Source organism: Schistocerca nitens, chromosome 6 (assembly GCF_023898315.1).
Source record: "Schistocerca nitens isolate TAMUIC-IGC-003100 chromosome 6, iqSchNite1.1, whole genome shotgun sequence".
NCBI lineage: Eukaryota > Metazoa > Arthropoda > Insecta > Orthoptera > Acrididae > Schistocerca > Schistocerca nitens.
Window position 1 is genome coordinate 593,320,188 of NC_064619.1, and position 23,113 is coordinate 593,343,300.

Consider the following 23,113-nt stretch of genomic DNA (forward strand, 5'->3'; position numbering starts at 1 on the left):
TAATTAACTAAGCGTCATTGTCGAGCAAATTTGTAACATCGCTATTTCATGTCATTTCCTAATCTCTCTTAATTACAAGCAGAAGTAGCCATATTCTATCACTTTACTGAAGGATGGACACAACAGTGATACCTTTTACGATAATATTCGGAAATTCGCTCTTTGTACAGCAACATGGCACAGAAAAGTTTTGCTTTCTCCTAAATAGATCTCGCGAAAAAACCGTGAAGATAAAAATCAGAGAGATTGGAGCGGACGAGGGTCAAACACCCGTCTGGTCATCCTGATTTAAGTTTCCCGTGTTTTCCCTAAATCGCTCAGGCAAATGCCGGGATGGCTCTTTTGGAATGGCACGGCCGAGTTCCTTTCCTACTCTTCCCTAAGCCGATGGGACCGATGACCTCGCTATTTCGTCCCCTTCCTCAAAACCAATCAAACAACCAACCAACCAAGATATTGGAGCTCACGCGACGCTTTGCTCCAATCGTTCTTCTCAAATACCATTAGCAACTGTAACAGGAATGGGGGGAAATGCAGTGCCACGTGAAGTATCCTCCGCCAGACACCAGACAAGACAGCGAGTTCATATTGCACTGTCATCCAGTACGGAGCTATGACGTAAGTTTAGAGTCGTTAGCTCATCTGGAAATACAACAAAGTACCCTCCACCACACACAAGTCATTGAAGCCAGTTGATACTGCTTTGTCATTCAGTTGTGATCTAGGTTTAAAATTTCATTTCTGTAGCTCATCGGGAAATTTAAAATCAGTTGTAAAATTCAAACAGAACAGACAAAGAGAAGACCTAATGAAAACGTGGCATAAAGGACGGCGGTTGTAGACTTTTGACGTTTCTCAATAACGGATACGCTTCGAAGCTTTAAATCTTGCAGCCACGTAGGAATGTCCCGAACACGGTGCTTGTGAGAGCTGTTAACATAGTCACTTGAGGTTAACAGGAAACACCTAGAGCAAGCGCACAAACTGCTATGATTTCCTTGGGAGATACGTGCTTGCCTGATATAACCGAAACATATGATTCGTTTTATCATGCGCCAGACGATATCCACCAAATGAATTCTGAGAGAACTGCCATGTACAACGTGAACACAATAGCAGCCATCCTCTTATGTTCACTATTTACCTTTCTCCGTGATGTGACACGCACTTATTATTACTTTTAGTCTAATTCATCTGTACTTAATTGCATAATGCGTTATACACTCCTGGAAATGGAAAAAATAACACATTGACACCGGTGTGTCAGACCCACCATACTTGCTCCGGACACTGCGAGACGGCTGTACAAGCAATGATCACACGCACGACACAGCGGACACACCAGGAACCGCGGTGTTGGCCGTCGAATGGCGCTAGCTGCGCAGCATTTGTGCACCGTCGCCGTCAGTGTCAGCTAGTTTGCCGTGGCATACGGAGCTCCATCGCAGTCTTTAACACTGGTAGCATGCCGCGACAGCGTGGACGTGAACCGTATGTGCAGTTGACGGACTTTGAGCGAGGGCGTATAGTGGGCATGCGGGAGGCCGGGTGGACGTACCGCCGAATTGCTCAACACGTGGGGCGTGAGGTCTGCACCGTACATCGATGTTGTCGCCAGTGGTCGGCGGAAGGTGCACGTGCCCGTCGACCTGGGACCGGACCGCAGCGACGCACGGATGCACGCCAAGACCGTAGGATCCTACGCAGTGCCGTAGGGGACCGCACCGCCACTTCCCAGCAAATTAGGGACACTGTTGCTCCTGGGGTATCGGCGAGGACCATTCGCAACCGTCTCCATGAAGCTGGGCTACGGTCCCGCACACCGTTAGGCCGTCTTCCGCTCACGCCCCAACATCGTGCAGCCCGCCTCCAGTGGTGTCGCGACAGGCGTGAATGGAGGGACGAATGGAGACGTGTCGTCTTCAGCGATGAGAGTCGCTTCTGCCTTGGTGCCAATGATGGTCGTATGCGTGTTTGGCGCCGTGCAGGTGAGCGCCACAATCAGGACTGCATACGACCGAGGCACACAGGGCCAACACCCGGCATCATGGTGTGGGGAGCGATCTCCTACACTGGCCGTACACCACTGGTGATCGTCGAGGGGACACTGAATAGTGCACGGTACATCCAAACCGTCATCGAACCCATCGTTCTACCATTCCTAGACCGACAAGGGAACTTGCTGTTCCAACAGGACAATGCACGTCCGCATGTATCCCGTGCCACCCAACGTGCTCTAGAAGGTGTAAGTCAACTACCCTGGCCAGCAAGATCTCCGGATCTGTCCCCCATTGAGCATGTTTGGGACTGGATGAAGCGTCGTCTCACGCGGTCTGCACGTCCAGCACGAACGCTGGTCCAACTGAGGCGCCAGGTGGAAATGGCATGGCAAGCCGTTCCACAGGACTACATCCAGCATCTCTACGATCGTCTCCATGGGAGAATAGCAGCCTGCATTGCTGCGAAAGGTGGATATACACTGTATTAGTGCCGACATTGTGCATGCTCTGTTGCCTGTGTCTATGTGCCTGTGGTTCTGTCAGTGTGATCATCTGATGTATCTGACCCCAGGAATGTGTCAACAAAGTTTCCCCTTCCTGGGACAATGAATTCACGGTGTTCTTATTTCAATTTCCAGGAGTGTATATCATAACTCTGGTCAAATTCAGCGACGTAAGCAACGTAAGATTTATCTTCATTTATTGTAAACGGCATTAATTTGAGCCCCCACTAATAACGGGTTCAGGCGCTCAGTCCGGAACCGCACGCCTGCTACGGTCGCAGGTTCGAGTCCTGTCTCGGGCATTGATGTGTGTGATGTCCTTTGGTTAGTTAGGTTTAAGTAGTTCTAAGTTCTAGGGGACTGATGACCACAGATGTTAAGTCCCATAGTGCTCAGAGCCATTTGAACCACTAATAACGTAGATTCAAAAATCCACAACTCGTGGATATACTTACATTGCAGCTGTTAAATGTCCAAGGTTGTATGTCAACGGCTTTCTCAACATTCTAAACAACGGAGAACAATAAAACTGGATTATTATTATCATTATTGTTCTGGACAAAATGAATAACACGAGGTAGAATCGCTGGTATACGGCATACACTACTGTTTATAAAAAGTAAAACATTCAGAGGCAATGGTCTGCAACACGCCACGGTAAGAGGACGTATAGAACAGTGGAACCGTAATAAGTGATTTAAATTACAGACAGGCGGCGTGCACGTATGCCCAACAGCGCCCTGTTTCGTGTGACCAGGTGAGCATTAAGCTACGCTCAGTCGGTGCGAAACCGTCGTACGAAGTGGAACTGTGCAACAAAGTGCCACTATGCCTCGCCGACATCACAGCGTGGAATATAAGCATGTGGGAGCATGTGAATGGGGTAGAGTGACTGGGCCCCGGAAGGGGGGGGGGGGGTCTGTCGTTACGTAACACGACAGGTCGTACATGGCACACTGCTTCAACAGTGAGGCGTATGTGGAGCCATAGAAGGCGGTCAGGGTACCGGACGACACAGTGTGATCACAGTGCGAGATGACAGCTTGGCCGTAGCGGTCAGAACACATTCGTCCACAGTATTGGAGAGATATTGGACCACTGCAATGGGTGTGTCGAAAGTTCGACGCCGTCTTCTGCGTGCCGGACTGGTCTCACACATGCCACTGCGTCGACTTTCACTGACCGGAAACCAACGCCACAGACTGCAATGACTGGCAAAATGTAGTGTTTTCGGACCAGTCGCGCTTCAGCTTGTCTTACAGTGATGGCCGCAGCCGCATTCGACAATGCGTGGCGAGCGCAGTCGGGAAGACTGTATTGTTAACGACAAAACCGACAAACGCCAAGTGTGATGGTTTGGGGTGGCATTCCCTATAACATGAAATCTCGCCTCCTACGTCTTTAGGGCGATCTGAACAGTTAGCGCTACATCAGGGAGGTTTTACAGCCCGACCCACTGCCCATTCTGCAGGCCATTCCACATGCCATATTTGAGCACGACAACGCCCGACTGCATTTGGCGTATAACGTGCAAGCCATCTTCGAAGAACTGATTACCTGGCCTGCCCGTTCGCCTGACATGTCGATCATGTCTGGAATTCGTTCGGTCGGTAATTTGTTCACCTAACTGATGCTATGTGGCAGTGTATTCCCCAGCAGCATATGCAGGCGTTCATTTCCAAGCCATGACGTCTAGCGGCTTTGATTGCAGCACATGATGACGCTACTCCATATTGAATTTAACAGTCACAGTGTATGTAATCGGTGGAATTAATTTCATTGTAATCACACCTACCGGTCTTGGTGTTTAATTTTTCCGTACAGTAATGTTTATATATCTCGCTGGCTTAATGAATCAGTGTTGCCTCCTTCACACGAATATACTATATAGCGGCCTCTTTGAAGAATATGCACTTTGGTGGTGCTTATATGGCGGTTGTAAGTAGCTGTTTAGGTTTTTATGTTAGTAACGCCACGTAGCGCTCTGTAAGAAAATCACTGACTGTGCCGTGTGCAGTCTGTGGCTGGTTTGCATTGTTGGAATATTCTACTGTTGGGCAGTTGGATGTGAACAGCGTGTAGAGTTGCGCAGTTGGAGGTGAGCCGCCAGCAGTGGTGGATGTGGGGAGAGAGATGGCGGAGTTTTGACAGCGGACGATATGGACTTGTGTCCGTCAGAAAGAGGAAATTTGTAAGACTGAATATTATGGACCCTTATGAATCACTTACCTCACAAAAATCTTCGTTACTCGAACTACCGCAATACAGCGAGCGCCAATACTGCCAGCTAAATAAAATATTCAAACTACTGAAGGCACTAACTGCTGATAGGCATGGTTAGCAAATGAAAGATTTCGATAGAGAACAAACAATGTATTTTCCTTAATAATGTTCAAAAGTCATCATATATGTATATATAAGGGTCCATAATATTCAGTCTTACAAATTTCCTCTTTCTGACGGACACAAGTCCATATCGTCCGCTGTCAAAACTCCGCCATCTCTCTCCCCACATCCACCACTGCTGGCGGCTCACCTCCAACTGCGCAACGCTACACGCTGTTCACATCCAACTGCCCAACAGTAGAATATTCCAACAATGCAAACCAGCCACAGACTGCACACGGCACAGTCAGTGATTTTCTTACAGAGCGCTACGTGGCGTTACTAACATAAAAACCACAATATTTTTAGTGCAACGCAATCTGACTTTCAATAATCCCTAACATAGAATGGCCCTGGCTAACAACAACCTACACCTTTCATGAATCACTTACCTCACAAAAATCTTCGTTACTCGAACTACCGCAATACAGCGAGCGCCAATACTGCCAGCTAAATAAAATATTCAAACTACTGAAGGCACTAACTGCTGATGGGCATGGTTAGCAAATGAAAGATTTCGATAGAGAACAAACAATGTATTTTCCTTAATAATGTTCAAAAGTCATCATATATGTATATATAAGTGATTCATGAAAGGTGTAGGTTGTTGTTAGCCAGGGCCATTCTATGTTAGGGATTATTGAAAGTCAGATTGCGTTGCGCTAAAAATATTGTGTGTCAGTTTAGTGATGATCAGAATAAGTTGGCTGGTTGTTTTTGGGGAAGGAGACCAGAAAGCGAGGTCATCGGGGTATAGCTATGTAACCTCCCGAATGCGAGTCCAGTGTCTAACCACGGTAAAACGACAGTGCACATGAATCGGTCTCATCGGATTAGGGAAGGACGGGGAAGGAAGTCGACCGTGCCCTTTGGAAGGAACCATCCCGGCATTTGCCTGGAACGATTTAGGGAAGACAGCAGAAGACGAATGAGTAGCTTTGAGAGATGATATTGTGAATGCAGTTGAGAACCAAATAGGTAAAAAGATAAGGAGTAGTAGGAATCCTTGAATAACACAGGAGATACTGAATTTAGTTGATGAAAGAAATGGTAGATGAAAATCAATACAAATATCTAAAAAACTTGGCTGATAGGGAGTGCAAAATAGATAATCAGGAATGGCTAGAGGAAAAATGTAAGGACGTAGAAGCACATATCACAAGTGGAAAGATAGATGCTACCAACAGGAATATTAAAGAGGGGTTTGGAGAAAAGAGAAGCAGCTGTACGATTATCAAGAGCTAAGATGGAAAACCAGTCTTAAGCAAAGAAGGGAAAGCTAAATGGTGGTAGAAGAAATAAAGGGTTGATACAGGGGAGATGAACTTGAAGGCAATGTTATAGAAATTAAGAGGATGTAGATGAAGAAGACATGGGAGATATGATACTGCGAGAAGAATCTGACAGAGCACTGAAAAAAGTCGAAACAAGGCCCCGACAGTAGACAACATTCCGTCAGGACGACTGATAGACTTGGAAGAGCCAGTCATGACAAAACTCTTCCATCTGATGAGCAAGATGTATGAGACGGGTCAAATACCCTCAGACTTCAATAATTCCAAAGAAAGCAGGCGCTGACAGGTGTGAAAATTACCGAACTATAAGAGTAACAAGTCATTGTTGCAAATACTAACACGAATTCTTTACAGAATAATGGAAAAACTGGTAGAAGCCGACCTTGAGGAAGGTACGTTTGGACTCGGAGGAATGTAGAAACATCTGAGGCAATGCTGATACCATGAATCTCGTAGAACACAGTTTAGCGAAAGAAAACCTACGTCTATAGCATTTGTAGACTTCGAGAAAGCTTTTAACAATGCTGATGGCAATAGTCTCTTCAAAATTCTGAAAGAAGAGGTAATGTAAGGGGAGCAAACAGCGATTTACAACTTGTACAAGAACCAGAAAGCAGTTGTAAGAGTCGAGGAGCATGAAAGAGAAGCAGTAGTTGAGAATGAAGTGAGACAGCCTTGAAACCTATCTCTGATGTACATTGAACAAGCAGTAAAGGAAACAAAAGAAAAATAAATTTGGAGTAGGAATTAAAATCCAGGGAGAAGAACTAAAAACTTTGAGATCTCCCGATGACATTGTAATTCCGTCGGAGAAGATACAGGACTTGGAGGAACAGTTGAACAGAATGAAGAGTGTCTTGAAAGGTGGATATAAGATGAACATCAAGAGAAACAAAGCAAGGATAATGGAATGTAGTCGAATTAAACCAAGTGATGCTAAGCGAATTAGAATTAGGAAACAGGGTAGTTAAAGTAGTAGATGAGTTTTGTTATTCGGGCAGCAAAATAAGTGATAATGACCGAAGTAGAGAAGATATAAAATGTTGATTGACAACGGCAAGAATAACGTTCCCGAAGAAGAGAAATTAATTAACATCGAATATAGAATTAAGTGTTAGAAAGTATTTTCTGAAGGAATTCGTGTGGAGTGTGGCTATGTATGGAAGTGAAATGTTGTTGTTGTTGTGGTCTTCAGTCCTGAGACTGGTTTGATGCAGCTCTCCACGCTATCCTGTGCAAGCTGCTTCATCTCCCAGTACGTCCTGCAGCCTACATCCTTCTGAATCGGCTGAGTGTATTGGAAGTGAAATATGGATGGTAAACAGATTAGACAAGAAGAGAATAGAACCGTTTGACGTGCGATTGTATAGAAGGGCAGAAGAATACTGAAGTTAGATGGGTCTATCACGTAAGTAATGAGGAGGTACTGAATAGAAATAGAGCGAAAAGGAATTTGTGGCGCGACGTGAGTAGAAAAATGGATTGGTTGGTAGAACACAGAGACATCCAGGAATAACGAATATAGTACCAGAAGGATGTGTGGTGGGTGAAAATCGTAAAGGGAGGCCAAGAGATTAATACAGGAAGCAGATCCAGAAGGATATGTTTTGCAGTACTTAGTCGGAGATGAAGAAGCTTGTACAGGATATAGTAACATGGAGAACTGCATCAGACCAGTCTTCGGACTGAAAACCACAACCAACCAACAACCACATAGAAATGTCAGGTGATTTGAGAAATCACCCACCCCTCTTTTTGCTTTTGGCCTGTCTTGATAATGTGTCAAATTTCGGTTTAGCATTTTAGAGGAATACGAAAATGAAAAACTTATAGGTCATCTTACTAAGCAAGTGAGAGTTGTGAATGTGGATGATTGAATGTTGGTAAAATTTTGTGCTAAGGAAACAAAAAAAATTTATGTTGGTCAAATCAACCGTGTTTGTGATGACATTACAGTGACGTTCACTACAAAAAGCACTTTCCTGAAAAATAAATCAGTGTTTACATTCCAGTCTGTTCGAGAAGACTTGTCTGTTCTTCTGGAAAGTTACATCGTTTCTTTATCATCAGTGCTGAACGTAGGTCGCAGGGGTGAAATAAGTTTCAACATTCCTTTTGATAGGGACAATATCCGATAAAAAAGGTCATCATATTTATTTCAAACTTTTATTAACTTGCCTTGTCAGGTTGGAACATTGTTTGAGTTAAATAAAGATTCTTACACACATTAGTGGTCTACTAACAAAAAAGTAAAGATATTATGAATTATCGGTGATATTTGGGTCAACTCAAAACGAATATATCTAAGACACTCTTGCCATTTTACGTCTGTACGCCAACAACCACACGAAGATGCACTAGCCTCTAAACAGGGGCAAGTGCGTTTTGAGCAATGGCCAGATTTTACAAAAATGAAAAAACAATTATCAACAATATATGTTGCTGTTATCTGCAGAATATAATTTAACATATTTCAAAGAAAGTGCTTTTTTTAACAGTCATGTTACTGTGTCTGGTGATCTTACACAGGCCGGCCGGAGTGGCCGTGCGGCTTTAGGCGCTACAGTCTGGAACCGCGTGACCGCTACGGTCGCAGGTATGAATTCTGCCTCGGGCATGGATGTGTGTGATGTCCTTAGGATAGTTAGGTTTAAGTAGTTCTAAGTTCTAGGGGACTGATGACCACAGCAGTTAAGTCCCATAGTGCTCAGAGCCATTTGAACCATTTCGATCTTGCACACGTCGATTGTTTTTGTTCTTCATTGGCTCGTCAATAGCGGACTGAAATCTTGCATTAACTTATAACCTTAAATTTCCCATGGTCTCTTTGACACTAAGATAAGAAGTGTCTGAATCCCAAGGAACAGGAACATTATTTAGGAAATCTAAATCCAGGCTTAACTTCTTCGACATTTGCAAACTCTTCACTGAAATGAACTCATCGGTTTCCTTATGTGAAGTAATAAAAGTACAGTTAGTACAATTTGTTACTAAATATTTTGATACATGCTGAATAGCCCAGTGGTCGTGGAATCATTTTGCTCAAGAACCAACGTTGTCATTGTGGGGCGCGACTTCGGGCCGCATGTATACCGATCTCATTATTAATTGGTGAGCCACATAAGTTAGTATGTTATGAGCCCCCAACAGAATAGATATATGAGGGACGTGGTAAGTTGGCTGCTCGATCCCAAATACTGATCGTTAAAAGTCGCCAACATTCCGAAGACTTCGTGTTGGCTATCTAAAAGTTGTTACACTATAGTCGCGTAGGGAAGTATTGTTGCTTTTACTGCGTGTGAGAAGGACTTTCAGTAATGATAGTATTTGTAACTATATTTAAATTCGGTATTGAGTGTGACACACCATGAGAAAATTTTAATGAATCATTTAAATTGCAATTTTCTTCTATTCACTGCGTTGTACTAGAACACCCTTAATGAATGTAATGTTTCTTGTATGGCGTTCCCATATATTGTCATAAAATGCAGTTCGACGAAATACATGTGAGACTGTATGAAATTAGGAGAACACTTCATGTAAACGTATGGACAAACCTATTATCAACAGTAATTAATTTTTGTAAAACTTATTAATATACTGACCCACAGACGATATACGTCGTATGGACGTATTGTGGCATTTGCGTTAATGAGAATATACACTCCTGGAAATGGAAAAAAGAACACATTGACACCGGTGTGTCAGACCCACCATACTTGCTCCGGACACTGCGAGAGGGCTGTACAAGCAATGATCACACGCACGGCACAGCGGACACACCACGAACCGCGGTGTTGGCCGTCGAATGGCGCTAGCTGCGCAGCATTTGTGCACCGCCGCCGTCAGTGTCAGCCAGTTTGCCGTGGCATACGGAGCTCCATCGCAGTCTTTAACACTGGTAATGTCGTGTGGCTAGGGCCTCCCGTCGGGTAGACCGTTCGCCTGGTGCAGGTCTTTTGATTTGACGCCACTTCGGCGACCTGCGTGTCGATGGGGATGAAATGATAATGATTAGGACAACACAACACCCAGTCCCTGAGCGGAGAAAATTTCCGACCCAGCCGGGAATCGAACCCGGGCCCTTAGGATTGACAGTCTGTCACGCTGACCACTCAGCTACCGGGGCGGACTTTAACACTGGTAGCATGCCGCGACAGCGTGGACGTGAACCGTATGTGCAGTTGACGGACTATGAGCGAGGGCGTATAGTGGGCATGCGGGAGGCCGGGTGGACGTACCGCCGAATTGCTCAACACGTGGGGCGTGAGGTCTCCACAGTACATAGATGTTGTCGCCAGTGGTCGGCGGAAGGTGCACGTGCCCGTCGACCTGGGACCGGACCGCAGCGACGCACGGATGCACGCCAAGACCGTAGGATCCTACGCAGTGCCGTAGGGGACCGCACCGCCACTTCCCAGCAAATTAGGGACACTGTTGCTCCTGGGGTATCGGCGAGGACCATTCGCAACCGTCTCCATGAAGCTGGGCTACGGTCCCGCACACCGTTAGGCCGTCTTCCGCTCACGCCCCAACATCGTGCAGCCCGCCTCCAGTGGTGTCGCGACAGGCGTGAATGGTGGGACGAATGGAGACGTGTCGTCTTCAGCGATGAGAGTCGCTTCTGCCTTGGTGCCAATGATGGTCGTATGCGTGTTTGGCGCCGTGCAGATGAGCGCCACAATCAGGACTGCATACGACCGAGGCACACGGGGCCAACACCCGGCATCATGGTGTGGGGAGCGATCTCCTACACTGGCCGTACACCACTGGTGATCGTCGAGGGGACACTGAATAGTGCACGGTACATCCAAACCGTCATCGAACCCATCGTTCTACCATTCCTAGACCGGCAAGGGAACTTGCTGTTCCAACAGGACAATGCACGTCCGCATGTATCCCGTGCCACCCAACGTGCTCTACAAGGTGTAAGTCAACTACCCTGGCCAGCAAGATCTCCGGATCTGTCCCCCATTGAGCATGTTTGGGACTGGATGAAGCGTCGTCTCACGCGGTCTGCACGTCCAGCACGAACGCTGGTCCAACTGAGGCGCCAGGTGGAAATGGCATGGCAAGCCGTTTCACAGGACTACATCCAGCATCTCTACGATCGTCTCCATGGGAGAATAGCAGCCTGCATTGCTGCGAAAGGTGGATATACACTGTACTAGTGCCGACATTGTGCATGCTCTGTTGCCTGTGTGTATGTGATTGTGGTTCTGTCAGTGTGATCATGTGATGTATCTGACCCCAGGAATGTGTCAATAAAGTTTCCCCTTCCTGGGACAATGAATTCACGGTGTTCTTATTTCAATTTCCAGGAGTATATATATATATATATATATATATATATATATATATATATATATATATATATATGTGTGTGTGTGTGTGTGTGTGTGTGTGTGTGAGTGAGTGTGTGTGTGATATTTCTATGTATACAGAAGACAATGTACGCTCCTTTTCTCTTGTGCGTCGCCTCTCTTGTTCTCGTGAATGTGATAACAGTTTACGTCGCCGTATCAGGTCTGTAACCGTATATGTAATGAGTTAACTGTTAAAATAGATAATAGTTTAAAAGTGGTTATTTCATTCCTTTATTCCGTAGCTTTGTGGTCTCCATTATTTCAGCACTCGCAGCAAGTCGACGGCAAAAGAATGTATCAGCAACTAATCGACCAGACCGCCATCCTTGAGCGGAAAAATCGAATTAAAACCATTTTCTTTCCATCAGAGGTCATATCAGTGCAGCAAATGCTAATACTTCCTTTCACAAGACTAGGCAGACCTAACGCTGCCAACATTTTATCGTTCTTTCCAAGCAGGTGGACCTTAAATCATTTTTTTTTTGTGTTCCTTGCCTGGCTACGTGTAACTAAGAGCCATTGCAGCATGAGAGCAACCAAATGAGCACTCAAGTTAATCCAAACTGTTTGCTGTTTAATTCCGGTGGGAGATTTCACATGAAGTTTTGTGTCATAATGTCTGTCTGCGTGGTGGTGTGTTAGGACTAGCCACAGATGTGTATTATATCCTGATTTTAAATCATGCTCTTATGCTACCTAAGGCAGAAAGTATTATTAACTAGAATAATTCGTTATAAGATTCAGTGAAATATTCCTGTGGCATGATAGTAAACGTCATGTTACATATATAGGCTCGAACCCAACGAAAATACATCAGTCGTAATTTATATTAATGACGTTTATCTACGCAAACCTAGAAAAGTAAATAATATCCAAAAGTAATAATCATATAGACATTTTCTCATTATCAATAATATTTTTAGAGACATTTTAAAGCTGGCGCCTTGTAACTGTGGGGCCGATGTAATTGCTATAATAGATAAATGTACGGTGTTGTATGTGGTGACATTACATGCTGTATTAATTACTATTGAACGAGACCATATGTGGGACGGAAGAGCATAACCTGACAGGAATAAGGAAACCACAAGATCAATAAATATCAGGTACGGATGACAATGTACGACTGCGATCGCTCTATAATAGCAAAGGCGCATGTACGGGAAGTATCTGGTGCATGTTTGTAAATCTGTAATTGTCGTGCAAAACTAAACCAGTTAACCATGCTGTGTTTTTCAGGTAGTAGTGTTGTTTTCTTTGTTTTGTGTATATAGTTGTGCAATTTGTCTCAATCACTTGCTGTGTTGCGTGTGACTAAACTATGGATGGATCAAAATACACTCCTGGAAATTTAAATAAGAACACCGTGAATTCATAGTCCCAGGAAAGGGAAACTTTATTGACACATTCCTGGGGTCAGATACATCACATGATCACACTGACAGAACCACAGGCACATAGACACAGGCAACAGAGCATGCACAATGTCGGCACTGGTACAGTGTATATCCACCTTTCGCAGCAATGCAGGCTGCTATTCTCCCATGGAGACGATCGTAGAGATGCTGGATGTAGTCCTGTGGAACGGCTTGCCATGCCATTTCCACCTGGCGCCTCAGTTGGACCAGCGTTCGTGCTGGACGTGCAGACCGCGTGAGACGACGCTTCATCCAGTCCCAAACATGCTCAATGGGGGACAGATCCGGAGATCTTGCTGGCCAGGGTAGTTGACTTACACCTTCTAGAGCACGTTGGGTGGCACGGGATACATGCGGACGTGCATTGTCCTGTTGGAACAGCAAGTTCCCTTGCCGGTCTAGGAATGGTAGAACGATGGGTTCGATGACGGTTTGGATGTACCGTGCACTATTCAGTGTCCCCTCGACGATCACCAGTGGTGTACGGCCAGTGTAGGAGATCGCTCCCCACACCATGATGCCGGGTGTCGGCCCTGTGTGCCTCGGTCGTATGCAGTCCTGATTGTGGCGCTCACCTGCACGGCGCCAAACACGCATACGACCATCATTGGCACCAAGGCAGAAGCGACTCTCATCGCTGAAGACGACACGTCTCCATTCGTCCCTCCATTCACGCCTGTCGCGACACCACTGGAGGCGGGCTGCACGATGTTGGGGCGTGAGCGGAAGACGGCCTAACGGTGTGCGAGACCGTAGCCCAGCTTCATGGAGACGGTTGCGAATGGTCCTCGCCGATACCCCAGGAGCAACAGTGTCCCTAATTTGCTGGGAAGTGGCGGTGCGGTCCCCTACGGCACTGCGTAGGATCCTACGGTCTTGGCGTGCATCCGTGCGTCGCTGCGGTCCGGTCCCAGGTCGACGGGCACGTGCACCTTCCGCCGACCACTGGCGACAACATCGATGTACTGTGGAGACCTCACGCCCCACGTGTTGAGCAATTCGGCGGTACGTCCGCCCGGCCTCCCGCATGCCCACTATACGCCCTCGTTCAAAGTCCGTCAACTGCACATACGGTTCACGTCCACGCTGTCGCGGCATGCTACCAGTGTTAAAGACTGCGATGGAGCTCCGTATGCCACGGCAAACTGGCTGACACTGACGGCGGCGGTGCACAAATGCTGCGCAGCTAGCGCCATTCGACGGCCACCACCGCGGTTCCTGGTGTGTCCGCTGTGCCGTGCGTGTGATCATTGCTTGTACAGCCCTCTCGCAGTGTCCGGAGCAAGTATGGTGGGTCTGACACACCGGTGTCAATGTGTTCTTTTTTCCATTTCCAGGAGTGTAGTAGACAGATGAGCTTAACTATGACCGAAGCCGTGCCTAAACCTGACGTAAATAATTTATCGGAACCTGCTGAAGCCAGAAATCGGCGTGAAACGGATGTAGTAAATCAATTAGGTGCTATGTCATTCACGGAAGATCAACAGATGGAGAGCGTGGGTGAACAGACACCTTAAACACAGATTAACGAACATGAAGGACATAGTAGGTTCGAGTCAATATATGTAAAGTGCCGTTTATTAACTTGCGAGAGAATTATTTCACAGAGTCTTGTAAGGAACTATTCCGCTTCTTATAATGAAATACCACATTTTAAGATGATCCTCTCCGTATCGCGTATTCACGACTCCACGTTACATCCATGTCAACATTTATATCACACCACGTGATCGGTACATCCCTGAGTTGTCAGTACTGGAAGACCAACAATAACACATTTCATCTCTCACATCCTCTAACGCTGTAGTAGCTGGGCTAGTTACCCCTGTGCCGCTGATGTAAGCGGTGAACTTTACTTAGCCTACGGCCTAATTCACCGACGTCAATCAAAACTAACTATCTTTTAAAATATTACTCTCTCTCTATAAGTACTTTTGTTTGTTGCTAAGCAGAGAAACTGCATTCTTTAAAAGCTCTTGACGTTACCTGACTTTTTTGCTTTGATAGTGACATTATTATGAAATACGACCGAGGATCACGTGCCGCACGAATAACTTATTCGGGCAGCATCCGGCCAGGCAGCTGCAATATGACGACCACTGGAATAGCTTATGCAAAACACCTCTGCTGTTTTCTGTTGAAACAATTCCAACACGACTTCATCCATTTCTGCATAGGTAGACGTTTTCACAGCCTTCTGCTTTGAGAAATCTTTAGATGAGTCATAACTACAAGCAAAGTGAATTATTATTCCTTTGTTTTTACAAATATCATGGATCTTAGTTCCACCCACATTCTAGATCGATGACAGATTTCACGTAGCAACACTGCCTTCTTCCAGTTTCTGTATTATTACCATCACATTATCGGTTTTCAGACATTTTTGGGCTCTAACACAAACGAATGACTGGCTCCCGCCACTGCTACAGTTCAGAAAATTGTTTTCTACACTCGTGTTGTAACTTGAGATTATCGCTCACCAACGAGCACTCCCGCGTGAAAGAAAAATTGCGGATAATCCCCACGCGGATACTTGAGAGCTACTATAAGAGGTCCCTCCTTGCCGTAATAAAAGGAAAGGAGAAGATAAAGTAATTTGTTGTGCAATCATTGTCAGTATGAACAGTGTCTGCAGTTCCCATGCAGAGTTAGAGAATCGACTATAGTGTCTGTTGGGATGTGCATATTGCATTATAAAACAGATTGCGTGACAGTTTGGACGTAAACTGTTGCGTAACACCATCTTGCTCTACCTGTGAGTTGCCATTGCTGGACTGTATGAGATTCATAATTTGGAAACTCGTTCACAAATAAGAAGCATTTCACTGGACATCGTAACATGAATGATATACTGATTATAGAAATGTCGTTGGTAATGTTGATAGACTGTTGCATCAATGCAGGCAGTCGCGGATATCTTGCAGAAACGTTGCACCTTTGTCCATTCGATGTGTCTGGGTGTAGTATTGAGAGACCCTTTCTTCAGTACAGCTGCTATAGGGAGCATACTGTGCTTTCAGGGAACCCTTCAGATAGCTCTCCATATATGTAGTTAACTAGTAGAAAGATTTAATGAGTTCAGGAACTGCTGTCATGATCTGCTCCTTCTTTCCTCGGTGTTGTATCGGCAACTGTGTAAGTCAGCACCGATACAATCAAGGAAGGTGAGAAGTAAATGGCCGGTCGCAGTAATCCAAAATAATCTGTACAAAACTCTCTCTAATCGACTGAAAACTTTATTTCTAAAAAGTTAACCTTCTCTTGATTGCTTTGCTTCCTGTGCCTCCTACATACAAGTACTTTGACAGTCTATCGCAACTCGCAGCACGGTGGCTAAGTAACCTCTTCGTGTTGCTCAACACTGGTGCTCTCGAAATCTGCGACCGAGCTGGACCGGCTAGCGACGGGCGGCTGGTTAGATCGGCGTTGACAGGGGGCGTTAGACTTTGTCTTCCTAGAGGTGTGGCGCTGCCCGCTCTTTGTAGTGGCGCGCAGGTCAGCATCTTCTAGAAACCGTTTTGCGGTGCTACGCTGGTCGTCTTGCACTCGATGCTTTAGGACTGCACACTTAATAATACGCGCTGTAAAACCTGTGAGGTCCTCTGTCATTGGTCAGGATTAGGAGTAGGATTTCGGAACATATACCGTGCTCGAACATTATGAGTTATCTCGAAGAAAACGGTTTATTGACAAACCGCCAACACGGATCGAGAAAACACGGTTCTCGTAAAACACATCTAGCTTTTCACTCTCGCGTAGCAATGAGAGCTGTTGACAGGGGTTGTCACACACGGAGTCCTTATTTTTAGGTTTCCAGAAGGCGTTTGACACTGCATCTGACAAGCGACTTCATAAAATTGCGTGCGTGTGGACTGTCGATTCATTTGTGTGAATGGATTCGTGATTTCCTGTTAGAAGGGTCACACTTCGCAGTAATGGACTGAAAGTCATTGAGTAAAACAAAAGTTATATCTGGTGATCCACAACGAAGTGTTATAGGCCCTCTGCTGCTCCTCATCTACATAAAAGATTTAGGGGACAATCTAAGTAGCGCTCTAAGATTGTTTGCAGATGATGCTGTCATTTACCTTCTTATAAAGTCATCAAATGATCAAATCAAATTGCAAAACGATTTAGACAAGATATCCGTCTGGTGAGAAAAGTGCCAATTGACTCTAAATAATAAAAAGTGCGAAGTCATCCACATGTGTACCTAAAGGAATCCGCTAAATTTCGGTTACACGATAAATCTCGCAAATCCGAAAGCTGTCAATTCAGCTAAATATTTAGTGATTACAACTACGACTAACTTAACTTGAAACGATCACACAGTTAACGTTATGGGTAAAACAAACCTAAGACTACGATTTTTTGGCAGGACACTGAGAGAACGCTTGAGGCGTACTAAAGAGGCTGCTCACACTAGGCTTGTACGTACTCCTCAGGGGTACTGATGTTCATAGTGGAATCTCTATCAGATGGGATTGACGGACGACATCGAAAAAATTCAGAGCAGGGCAACTCGTTTTATGCCATCACGGAATAGGGGAGAAGGAGAGAGAACCATGGATATGACAGGCGAATTTTGGGCGACAGTTATTAAAACAAAGGCTTTCTTCGTTGCAACAAGATCTTCTCATGAAATTTCAATCACCAACTTTCTCCTTAGAGTGTGAAAATATTTTGTAGGCTCCCACCTACATAGAGAGCAATAATCACAATAACAAAATAAGAGAAATCAGAGCTCGCACAGAAAGATTTAAGCGTTGGTTTGTCCTGCGCGCTGTTGGAGAGTGGGACGGTGGAGCAATTGCATGAAGGTGGTTCGCTGAACCCTCTGCCGGGGACTTAATTGTGAACTGGAGAGTAATCATATATAGATGTAGATATAGATTTGGATTTGAACCGGCAGAGTGCCACCTGCATTGTTCGTACGGCCTTCATTGATGGCCTCAAGAAAATTAGAATGGATTCATCAGTGGCTTGGCATCTGTAATGAAGCTAGAGTTGTACAATGGACTAATGCACCTCAAGACTTTCAGTGGGATGAGGAATATGTGTACATCGTTACGTGATGCTCACATTCTTGGACGCTACAGATGTGTTAAAACACGCCCAGTTCAAGACGGGGTTCAATTAGCCTTTCGGAATACCCACTTCCTGCTCTTACGGTAGGAGACATTTTGCTCTGTCGGACTGACCAGACCACTGTGTGTCACTTCTCAGTGGTGAACAAAAGACAAATCAACAAATAAAGAGAATATTAAATGCTTTGTATTAAATAGAGAAAACATTTAAGCCAGTAGACACTTAATTCCTATACAATAAAAAATTATTTTCATATTTATATCACAAAAAAATCATTGCCATTTTATTCCAATTACATGTCTGGTCTTAGTTTCTCAGCTGTTATTTAAAAAAAGTAACAAATTTTTTTTATTTTCGTTCGTTTGTGTTATTCACCCCAATTCTAGCGTCACTCACATGTTGATATTGCTCTCTTTCACATCGATGAAGCATACATAGATTTTTGTGTTACGAAGACATCGCGCAACTGTCTCATTAATCAGCAGTGGGAATGTGATGCACCAGCCGTTGAAAGTGCGATATATTTCCACATTCTAGAACTAGTGCATAACTTTCTCAGCACTAATAATGAGATTTACTTTCCCATATATTTAAACAGGTTTTCACTCACTATGCTTGCTGCGACAAAGACTTCCAACTCGCAGAAAGGGAGACGGAGAAGAGGGGAGGGGGTACTTTTTGTCTCGTTTTATGTCATCTCTGTCCGATCTTAAACACTCTTTGCTCCACATCTTCCGAGACAGGGATCATTTGGATTTTATCTGTTACCAATGAATTGTCCGCAGCTCGTGGTCGTGCGGTAGCGTTCTCGCTTCCCACGCCCGGGTTCCCGGGTTCGATTCCCGACAGGGTCAGGGATTTTCTCTGCCTCGTGATGACTGGGTGTTGTGTGATGTCCTTAGGTTAGTTAGGTTTAAGTAGTTCTAAGTTCTAGGGGACTGATGACCATAGCTGTTAAGTCCCATAGTGCTCAGAGCCATTTCTTTGTTACCAATGAAATTTTCACAAATGTTTATGTACCTTCAGCAGTACTGCTGATTGATTACTTTACTTATGCTCTGTCTATAATTAATCATGCGACGCTGACTACGAACTGCAACTGTCGCTCTTTCACATCTGAAGTCAACAGTAGTTAACACGGCACACTCACCTGTCTCAAATATAAGTACAAATGCCACTACTGTTTTCACTACAGATCTTCCGTCTTTATGCCATACTTCAGAGAAAGATTCGTGTTTAACAGTCGTCGACAATGACGTCTTTAGAGACGGAGCACAAGACCCTATTAGCGAAAAATGGTTCAGATGGTTCTGAGCACTATGGGACTCAACATCTGAGGCCATCAGTCCCCTAGAACTTAGAACTACTTAAACCTAACTAACCTAACGACATCACACACATCCATGTCCGAGGCAGGATTCGAACCTGCGACCGTAGCAATCGCGCGGATCCGGACTGAAGCGCGTAGAACTGCTCGGCAACCACGGCCGGCTAATATCGCAGAAGGATCATCCAGCTTCTCGTAGCCCTATTACACAACCTCATTCAAAGTCACTGAGGTGTTGATCATGGCCTCTTTGTCACCTACAAGGAATACTGGAGTATCATAAACACACAACTTACAATCTCAAAGGTAACTAACGATCACAATCGTCACAGCTCGTATTTAAAACAAACCTGATTTGCAACCTCACTGTGGTGCAGCTACCGCTACTCTTATGCGACTGTAACGAAATTTGAATAGACATCTTGAAACGCGTATGTATTCAGTACCAGCGATGGCGAGGCATGACAGAATCTCTGACCAGAGAGTTGTTTATCGTTGCTAGTCTGCGCTTGACCGCGTGACAGTTCAGTTGCGTGTAGCGAGTCGGCAGGAACAGTTCAGTTGCGAGTTGGACTCGGTCGGAGTTGTGTGTGAGGAGTCGGCGGGCGTCGAAATGGGTCCCTGGTCAAGGTTCGGGACGAGGAATATTGTTAAATAAGGTAATGAAGCAACATTGCGCACATCTGATAATGTAATGTATGTTAATTGTAATTAAGTTGTTCAAGAAATGCCCCAATAATAATTTTGTTTTCAAAGCAATCGTTTTTAAGAAAAGAATCATTCCAATTGAAACAATTTTTCCTATGCTTTTCCTCCCAGAATCAATTTATCAGATTAATTATTGCACTGGGCCTAAGGTCAGCGCAGCTGCCCTTATAAAATTTATCAGGTTCACCTTAACGTTAACTTTGTGGGGACTTAACATTTTTGCACATTTTTATTATTATTGAGTTTTATTACTGTGGGAAGCTAACATTTGGCACTATTTGCAATTCTATTCAATTCTTTCATTTTCATATTTTCACGGGGAGGTTACACTTGGCTCCATTTATATTTAATTATTATCTTTCATTTTTGTGGGGAGGTTACACTTGGCGACATCCGGACCAGGATAGTATTTCTTTGAGAATCTTCTGAAAAGTAGTCAGATCTGCTCTTATTTACTAAAATATAATTAGCATTTGGCGCAACGCATTTACTAATTTTGTGACTTTCTTCCACAGATCATCGGCAATTCGTTGCTCTCTGTTGTATTTGTGTTTGTTGCTTTTTGCATTGTGCTTATTTCATTTGTGAATAATTGTGACTATTGTAAAAATGCTGCGAAAGACTGTGAATAGTGCATCACGAAGTATAATGAGTGAAATAACCGAATTAAACAACTTGACTGATAGTAATTGTGACACGCAATGTAATGATGACAATCCTCCATTTAGTGACAATCAGTACGTACCGACCACTAATAATGATTTTGATCTTAGTGATGAACAGACGAATTCAATTGTGTCCTCTGTTAATTTGACGACAATTGATGACGCGGGGCGTTCTGTTGCAATGAGCGCTGCCCAGCTTAACACAACCGGTTTGCCAAATTCACGTAACGAACAGACGAATTTTTCTAATGAAAATGAACAGGATACACGAAGTAGGACGGATTTATTTAACTCCGAAATAGTGACTGACAGTATACATCCGATTGGCAAACCTTTTTGTAAATTACAGAATGACCAAATGGTCACACAAAAAGGCGACAATTGCAGGTACGCCATCAAGCAGTACAGAGAATAGAGTAGGTAATGTTACTGAGGATCAAATTATAGCATTGTTACAACAAATGATTAAAAAACTTGATGAACAGAACAAACGACTTGAAGAAGAGAACAAACAATTTAGAGAACGGAACAAACAATTTTCTGAAAGTATTAAACAGCCGAAAGAAAAACACGTCAACCTTAACGAACAGAACAAACAAGTTAGTGAACAGATTACAGCGGTTACCGTGCAATGTCATGACACTAAAGTACAATTACGTGAGGATACTAAGGCTTGTGCTAGTAACAGTAATAAAGAAATTGGAACTGTTGCACAAGAATTAGATAATAGACATGCAGCCACAACAGAATCACATAGAGACGAAATTAATGCAGTCACTGAACAATGTCCTAAAAACGCAACACAGATACGCGACGAGTTTAATTTAGTCACCAGAAATTTCACAAACTCTGAGTACGGAAGTCGATAATAAAAGTGAACGACAGAACAACCAAATTGACGAGAGTATTAAAGTAACAGAAATGAAAAGTGTTTCAGTCACTAATACGTCACAGAATACGCCACGTTGCGATCACGAGCAATGCTTATCCGTAAGAAAATCTAAAGTATTCGAAAATGACAGAGCACAGTTACACGACGAGTTTAATTTAAAGTCACCAGAACTTTCACACACTGTGGATACGGAAGTCGAGAGGAAATATGAACAACAGAACAAGCAGAATGACGAACGTATTAAAGTAACAGAAATGAAAAGTGTTTCACTCAATAAGACAGCACAGCATACGCGCCATTCAGAACATTTCTCACGCTCGTACAGCCAGTGTAACTTAAGCCATTTACAGAGACTACGCGACTTAAAATTCGAAAAGCTACGCGACTTAAAATCTGAAAAGCTACGCAACTTGAAATCCGAAATGACACAGACAAACAGATTCTCACACAATCGTGAACCTGTTCACACATTCAATGACGAGAACGTAGATTACGAGCAATTTTTATCCGTAAGAAAATCTGAGGAACTTAATAATGACAGAGCACAGGAACACACTTTGAACTGTATACGACAATTTATTTTTGTACTTTCAATAGCATTGCCTGTAATGAAGGAACTACAATTAGCATGGAGACAGCAAATTATTTCTGAATTTTTACCGCCATTGCCTGTAACACAAAAGCTGAAATGTATTTGCAGCGCGTAATTGACCTCAGGGGATTCATTACGCTTTAATGAGTATGTGCCGTAGCGTGCATAGGGCCCCGAGCTGTAGTAGTGCTGTTTCATCTTTAGTTTTCTGCACTGCTGCCTTCTCTTCTACTATCCTTTATATCTATCAAAACAGCTCTTTAACTATTGCTCTATCTAGGATTAAGAAATGAGTCAAAAAAACCAATACGACAAGTTATATCGAAAGTGACAATTTTTCATTAGACGCTCCAGAAATGACAACTACGAGAACTTTAATACCAAAAAAAAAGTCTTAATCATCAGTATGTACAAAAGTTTCAGTAGTCGCAACGACATTTTAGTAACAATACAGGTTTTTCACCGCAACAGCATGAAAATCAGCCGGTTAGCATACCTAACCAACAATGTAATGCACAAGGTCAACCAAACCTTAATGTTTCGCCGCGTGGACGTATAGTCCCTGGTACAACAAATAGTAACGCACGGCAGCAAAGAAACAACTACGTACAGAAAACAGTATTTTAATTCCTATCGCAATGCACCGTATAGGAATGACTATTACGACAGACGTAAAACAATGAGCACAATTATCAGCGTACGTATAATAACAGTCGGTCTTACGAGCAGCAAAATGATCAGCAACAACATATTCTCATGAATGAACCCGACAGTAGGTATCATCCAGAGCGTAATACGTCTGGAAGAAATAATAGAACGGTTCAAATAGTATAAATGCCGCAACATCCTCCAGAAAATAATAACACGTCAGATA